We start from the raw sequence: 7,684 nt of genomic DNA on the forward strand, positions 1-7,684 counted from the left end.
GTATCTTGGGACGGGTGTTCTGGCTTCATAAAGGACATCTATGTAGGCACAAATTTGCTTACTCCATTAAGTAAGTTGTCCCTGGTCTCCTATATCAGGAATGTCACAGTTGGGATTTTAATCTGGATCTTTCTTGACTACAAAGCCTGGTTTGGTTTTGTTTTTTTCCTAGAATATTACATTGCCTTCCTAGAATATTCTCACTTTTTTGAAAATATGTGCTGTAATAGCAACAGAACTAATGAAAACATAGGGAAACAGATACTTTATTGCTTTCCCACTTGTGTGCTTTTAAGATAACTTTCAGTGCATCCCTCACCCTCACCTCACCATTTTAGGTTTTCTTTTATTAATTCATTAAAGTCATTTACATATACAATCTTAGTCCGTTTTCTGTTATATCAGAATACCACAGAATGAGTTATTTGTCAATAAAATAAGTTTATTTAGCTAACAGTTCTGGAAGCTGGGAAGTCCAATTGCATGGTACCAGCATTTGGTGAGGGGCTTCTTGCTGCATTGTGACATGGTGGAGGGCATCACATGGCAAGAGGGCAAAAGCTTGCCAGCTCAGATCACTTTTTCTCTTCTTATAAAGCCACCAGTTTCAACATAGGGACTCCACCCTGATGACCTTATTTAACACTAATTACCTCCCAATGTCCCCACCTCAAGATACCATCAACACATAAACTTGGGAGTTCAGTTTTCAATACATGAAATTTGGGGGACACATTCAAACTGTTGCACAATCATTACAGATGATGCATAGAACAATTTATCTAACACCTATTCCAGTTATTTGTTGTTGCATAGTATAACAATCCAAAACTTACTAACTCAAGAGAACACTTGATTATTATCAGTTACCCTTCTGAGAGTTCACTGCTCTTTGCCAGGTGATTTACACCTTACAGTGTCAGATGCCAGCTGGGGGAGAGGTCATCAGAGCCTTGACTAGGCTGGACATTGTAGATGATGCCCTCACTATGCTAGCTATTGGGTAGGAGCTTAACCAGTGCTGTTGACTGTTGAAGTGCATTTTGATAGCCTCTCTATAAGGTTATCATAGTATAATGTTTGAGTTCTAAGAAGGGGTGTTGCAAGAGACAGCATCCCAAAACATAGGGAAAAGAAATTGCCAGCACCTAGAACTGGCACTAAAGCACCTCTTCTGCATGCTATCCACCAAAGCAGCCACAAGTCAGCCCAGATTCAAGGCACTGATGGACAGACTACATTTGTGATGGGTAAATGGCATGTGCATACCAGGAAGGAAGAAACTGATAGCCATCACTTTTGGGAAAAAACCATCTACAACAGCCAAGGCAATTTACAACCTGGCCTCAGCTTAACTTACAGTTTTATTTTTACTCCTTTCCCACTTAGACCTGATTAACTCTCTACCCTAGATTCCTATTTTCTGAATACACCAAATGTTTATGCCTCATGTGCATTTAAATATTTATCCTCTTAGAATGCCATTCTCCACCTTCTTATGTAACCAAAGCTACTCATCTTTAAAAACTCTGCTTGATTCTCATGTCCTCTGAGACATTTTTCCCACCTCTGGTTAGGCTTGATTGCCCCCTCTGGGTTCCAAAAACACCTGATTCTTGCTTCATTCCAGCATTTCCTTTCAAATTTCTGTTGTTGTCAAATACCCCTCACTGTCCCATTAGACTTCTTTGACTCTGAGAGGTTTAATCATTGTAATCTGTATTCTTAATATCTAATCTCTATCATACATGCCGGTGGAATAGAATTAATGAAAAAATCTCAAGCAAGAAATCATGAAACCACTTTTTACCATTGTATTAGTCCATTCTCAGACTGCTACAAAGACATACTTGAGACTGGGGAATTTATGAAGGACATAGGTCTAATTGATTCACAGTTCCTCATGGCTGTGGAGGTCTCAGGAAATTTACAATCATGGCGGAAGGTGAGAGAGAAACAAAGGCATGTCTTATATGGTGGCAGACAAGAGTGAGTGAGTGAGCAAAGGGGGAAGAGCTCCTTATAAAACCATCATATCTTGTGAGAGCTCACTCACTATCACAAGAACAGCATGGAGGAAGCCACTGCCATAATCCAATCACTTCCCACCAGGTCCTGCCATCAACACGTGGGAATTACGGGAGCTACAATTCGAGATGAGATTTGAGTGGGGACTCACAGCCAAAACATATCACTCTGCCCCTCCCAGCCCCACACAAATTGCATGTCTTTTCACAGTTGAAAACCAATCATGCCTTCTCAACACTTCCCAAAGTGTTAACTCATTTCATCATTAACTCAAAAGTTTCTTATTATTTGCCAGCACTTGAAAACTGATGAATTTCCTATAAAAATTGAAGTATCTTATTTTTCTTAAAAAATCAGATCACACAAGAGCCTCACACTTCTGAATTGCTGGATGGTAACAGTTGCCTGGTGTTGAATCACAGTTGCCCTGCTTGTCTTCTCTCCAGCTGGTAACATTCAGCCTGTTTCACTCACTCTTGCTACCTGCCTGACTGCTGTTGGCTACTGCATTCACTCTATACATGGTCATTACTCCTTATAGAGCCACATTTGGAAGTAGGTATCAGAAGCCCCATTTGCAGATATGAAGACTGATGCTTAGGCAGGTTAAGTGACACCCTTTGTCACACAGCTAAGTGGTGAAGTGAGCTTTGAACATGGGCCCTCAAGGTCAAAGCCTGTGCTCCTTTCATGAAACCATGCTGGTCTAATAGGAGTCACAGTAATGGTTATCCTCCATGGGTTAAGTTAGGAGCTTGACAAGCATGACCACACAATCTGCAACGTCCTGGTGGGTATCTTGGTCAGTTTGGGTTACTACAACAAAGCACCATAGACTGGATGGCTTATAAACAACATAAATCTATTCTCACAGTTCTGGAGGTTGAGGTCTGAGATCAGGGTACCAATATAGTCGTGTTCTGGTGAGGGTCTTTTCCATGCAAACTGTCAACTTCTCAGTGTATCTTCACACGGTCAAAAGGAGAGAGCAGCAGGGGTCCCTTTTATAAGGGTAGTAATCCCACAAGGGCTCCACCCTCATGACCTAGTCAGACCCCACTTTTTAATATCATCACTTGGGGGATCAGGATTTTACCATATGAATTTGGGGAGGCCATAAACATTCCGCCTTTAACAGTGAGGTGAAGTTGTTATCCCCCATTTTGCAAATAAGACAGAACAATTAAACAGTTTTCTCAAAGTTGGAGAACTCACAAATGACAACATGCCATCTTGACTCTGAGCCACTTTATTAGACTTGCTGTCTTGTCAGGTACACAGTCTGCAGGTCAGCATCCTCTGGCCTGGGAGAGGGGTCCTGACATCCACCTTGCTGCCATTCACTATGTATTTTGAGGGATTGTCAAAGAGTACACAAGAGGTCAAGACTCTCTGCTTACCTGGTAATGGCACAAGCAGGGAGGCCCCTTTTTAGGACCTTGAAATCTCAAGGGCATCTGACAAGGGACTTATAAATAAGTGGCCCAGTCCTGCAGGAAATCCTTTCTTTCTCTATTTCTCTTTAACCTTGAGGTGAACATTTAATGCAATAGGATAACACAACTCACATTGGTGCTATGTGGGACGGGGTGCTGTGAGAGCAAGGCTATCAAGATCAATTTCCCTAACGCAGGATTTGCAGTATCCTTAGGAAATTCATTTCATAATGGAATATCCCCTCCATCCTCCACAAGAAAAAAATGCTAGGCTTTTTCCCCTGATTGTACAGTAATACATGCTCATTGTACATCATTTGAACAAAGAGGAACAATAAGAAAGTAATCTCACTGCTCTAATGTGATCAATACTAATATTTTTATACATATCCTGCATGTCTTCTCTTCTTGTCTCACATACATCACAACATCGATCATATTCAGAGTAGACGATTACAAATTCTACCCCTTTCATTAAAAAAAAAATCACAAGCTACCTCATTAAGTATTCTTTAAAAACATAATCTTAGTTTCTATATAATAGTCCACTAATGGAAGATCCTGTAATGTATTAGCCCACTTATTTATGACTGGTTCGTTCCCTTTTTTACATCCTGTTAGAATTTCTTTATCATTAATAGGCTTGTTGAAAGTTCATAAGAGTTTGTTAAATCAAACTTCATTTATTGGGTATTTGATATATGCCTTACACCATGTGAAGCATTAGTAGAGATTCCGTACCTGGTCTCCACCTTCAAGGTGCTCTCAACTGACTTGGGATAAGGGACAGTGCATAAAATGCTAACCACGTACATAAGGCTGAACAAACTCAACGTGTCAACAAAGCACAGAGGATAAAAGCTCTAGGAGTTTAGAGGCATGGAGCTCAAATGTATTGTGCACTTACCATGTAGTGCTTTGCATTTAATTTATCCTTCACTGCAACCTGGGGATGCAAGTGTTTTGTATATGAAACTCAGAGAGGGCAAATAATTTGCCAAGGTGGCACAGACAGAAAATAGCAAGGTCAAGTTTGAATCAGTGCAGGACTCCAAAATCTGTGTTTTCTCTGTTAAGCCTCAGGAGATTTCAGGGGAAAAAGCAAATGCTGTGATTGTGTATTGTCAGGGAAGACTTACTAAGAGAGAGGGTGGATGGTAACACATTGATACACATACACATATCTGGGTGTCTAGTTGTTTCCATAAAGTTCCTCTCTGGCCACCTCCTTTTATTCATCAGAAGAGTTACGATGGTGTCTCTGATCATTGGGAGTATTGAGAAGTTTGGGTGTTAAACAAAACCTAATGCATTTGCACTGTTGGTGTTTATATAAAGATGTTTCTCAGCTTGAAGTCACTAAGCTGAAAGACATTGAAAGGTTATTAAAGCTACACATTGGCTGGGTACAGTGGCTCATGCCTGTAATTCCAGCACTTTGGGAGGCCAAGACAGCCAGATCATGAGGTCAGGAGTTCGAGACCAGCCTGGCCAATATGGTGAAACCCCATCTTTACTAAAAGCACAAAAATTAGCCAGGTGTGGTGTCGCATGCCTATAGTCCCAGCTACTCGGGAGGCTGAGGTAGAAGAATTGCTTGAACCCGGGAGGCAAAGGTTGCAGTGAGCCCAGATCACGCCACTGCACTCCAGCCTGGGCGATAGAGTGAGACTCCATATCAGGGAAAAACAAACAAACAAACAAAAACCAACTATATATTAAGGAAATTGGTGAAGCAACATCAAAAGCCCCACAGATGTCACCCATGCTGGAGTGCAGTGTCACAATGTCAAGAACTGGCAAGAGTGTCACATGTGATGGGTGTGGAAAGGCAGCTCACTATAGCAGGTGCTGGGGACTCAGTCAGGGTCTTGGAGAAGCACTTATTTATAGCAAGAATGTTTCATAAATGGTATCTGATAGAGTCAAGACTAGTGGGGAATAAAAACAAGTGGCTTAGAAATAATTATCTATATATCTAAAGTCAACGAAATACTTTTTTCCTAATGTAAAAATACATACTTTTTTTTAGAGGGAGGGGGAACAACTTAAACCAGAAAACACCTTCACATTAATCATTCTTCTCATATACTTCATATTTGTACTTAATGCCTTTCTCCTCTTGGACATCAGAGAGAACACCTGGGTACTCTGGTAGAAGTTTGTATTTCTCCAAATCAATTTCTGGAAGAAAGGTGTCACTTTCAAAGTCTTTCATGATCCTTGTCACAAATAGTTTAAGATGGCCTGGGTGATTCATGGCTTCCTTATAAACAGAACTGCCACCAACTATCCAAATCATGTCTACTTTATTTGCTAATTCTGGTTGTTCAGTAAGTTTTAACGCATCATCCAGACTTCTGGCAAGAAAATTCAGATATTTCCAGATAATGACCACAACCTCTTCAGTAGAAGGTAAACAGAATCTGGTGATTATGGGTAAGAAGACTTGGTTCTCCATTCCTGAGAAGAATCAACCTTTAAAGGGTAGAATTAATTTAGATCTCAGCAGAGAACTCAAGGAACCTCCACAAGGAGCTCGTTTTCTTGAAAAATGAAAACTTTCATTTTGCAGAACAAGAAATTTGGGAAAACCTAGGCCCTATAAAGGATCAAACAAGTTTTGTTTTCCTCGCCATCTAAGATGGTGAGTAGTCTCTCGGGAACTTGCATTGGGAAAGCTTCTGAGGTAGCAGCTCACTCAGGTGGAAGAAAGGTGTGAACTCTTAGCAGCACCTGCCATGGCAAAGCAGCAGAGTTTGTGAGCAGGAGTTTCTTGCATTTGCAATCTCTACACTAAATCACAAGGATTCCAAAAGCAGGGGCCTATGAGATTCATCATAGTTGTTTCCTTAGAATAAGGTGACTAACCGTCGGGTTTTCCTGTGACTCCCAGTTTTAGCACCAAAGTCTCAGGTCCCTGGAAACTCCTTTGTCCCAGGCAAACCTGCCCATCCATGTAACAAAACAGGTTTTGCATAGTCCTAACAGCTCGTTAGGCAGCAGCTCTTGCATCCCAAGCAATTTGCACACATTGATTTTAATCCTCACACTCACGCCTGATGGAGACATTAATATAATCATAGGACAGGTAAGAAAACTGAGGTGAAGAGACATTCAGGAAGATGCCCAATAAGTAATAGAGCTGACATCAGAACCTAGACGGGACTGGCTGGGTAGCCTGTGCTTTCTCTGCTACAATGATGGCTTTGAGCGTGTATTCTAAATAAGACCCAGGTGAGTGGAATAGGCTAACAAGTCGGCAAATGAGGAATAATCAGGCATCAGAAACCGTGAGACCCAAAACATCTCCTGAGCAACCAGAGTCCTGGTGGTGCAAATGAGGTTCACACCTGCCTCTGACACCATCGCTTTTTCCATTACTGTGACTCAACTTGCTTAGCACAGCTAAGGATTATCCCATTTGGCTGAATTGGAAACCTCCCTTCCCTTTGTAATAGAAGCTAATTCAGCCTGTCTTAATGACTCACCTGCAGTTTTGCACGAGGCAAGAGAACAACTGAAAACATCTGTGGCTATTTTCACTTCACTCCATTTACCTCTGCAACTGGATTTTGGGAGTTTGCATTTGCCGAGTGGACTTTGTGAGATTCTTTACAAATAATCAAAGAGGACTGTTGTCTCTGAGCCAGCCAGGGGAAGCAACTTCAGCGTGGGTGTTTCTATAACTCAACAGTAGGTCCCCGCTTTTACCACCACCCAAGATTGTCAGAACGCTGCTTATCTCTCACTGCAGAACTCAGATAACAAGGTAACATAATCCCTGGGCTGCATTTCTTAAAGGAAGAACACACTATTTCTTCAAAGAGGGCAAATTGTCTCCACTAGCATATTTAATCTATCTAGTCACAGAGACTGTGAACATTCTTAATTCCCCCTTTCAAATATATGCATAAAGTTGACTGCACATTTTAAAGAGCCAGATGGATTACTGTTTAACATTCCTAAGAAAGAGGTTCATGGACATCTTCCGGTTTAAAATGACTTCTTAAAATGACTTCTATGAACTGTCCTTAAAACAGCCCTCCCAACAAATTTTAAAAACAAATAAATAAAACAAATACTGGAAGGCACACTCCAGAACATTTTGAAAATAAAAAACCACAATGAGATACCATCTCACACCAGTAAGAATGGCGATCATTAAAAAGTCAGGAAACAACAGGTGCTGGAGAGGATGTGGAGAAATAGGAACACTT

This window comes from Mandrillus leucophaeus, unplaced genomic scaffold, assembly GCF_000951045.1.
Source record: "Mandrillus leucophaeus isolate KB7577 unplaced genomic scaffold, Mleu.le_1.0 Scaffold261, whole genome shotgun sequence".
Classification (NCBI taxonomy): domain Eukaryota; kingdom Metazoa; phylum Chordata; class Mammalia; order Primates; family Cercopithecidae; genus Mandrillus; species Mandrillus leucophaeus.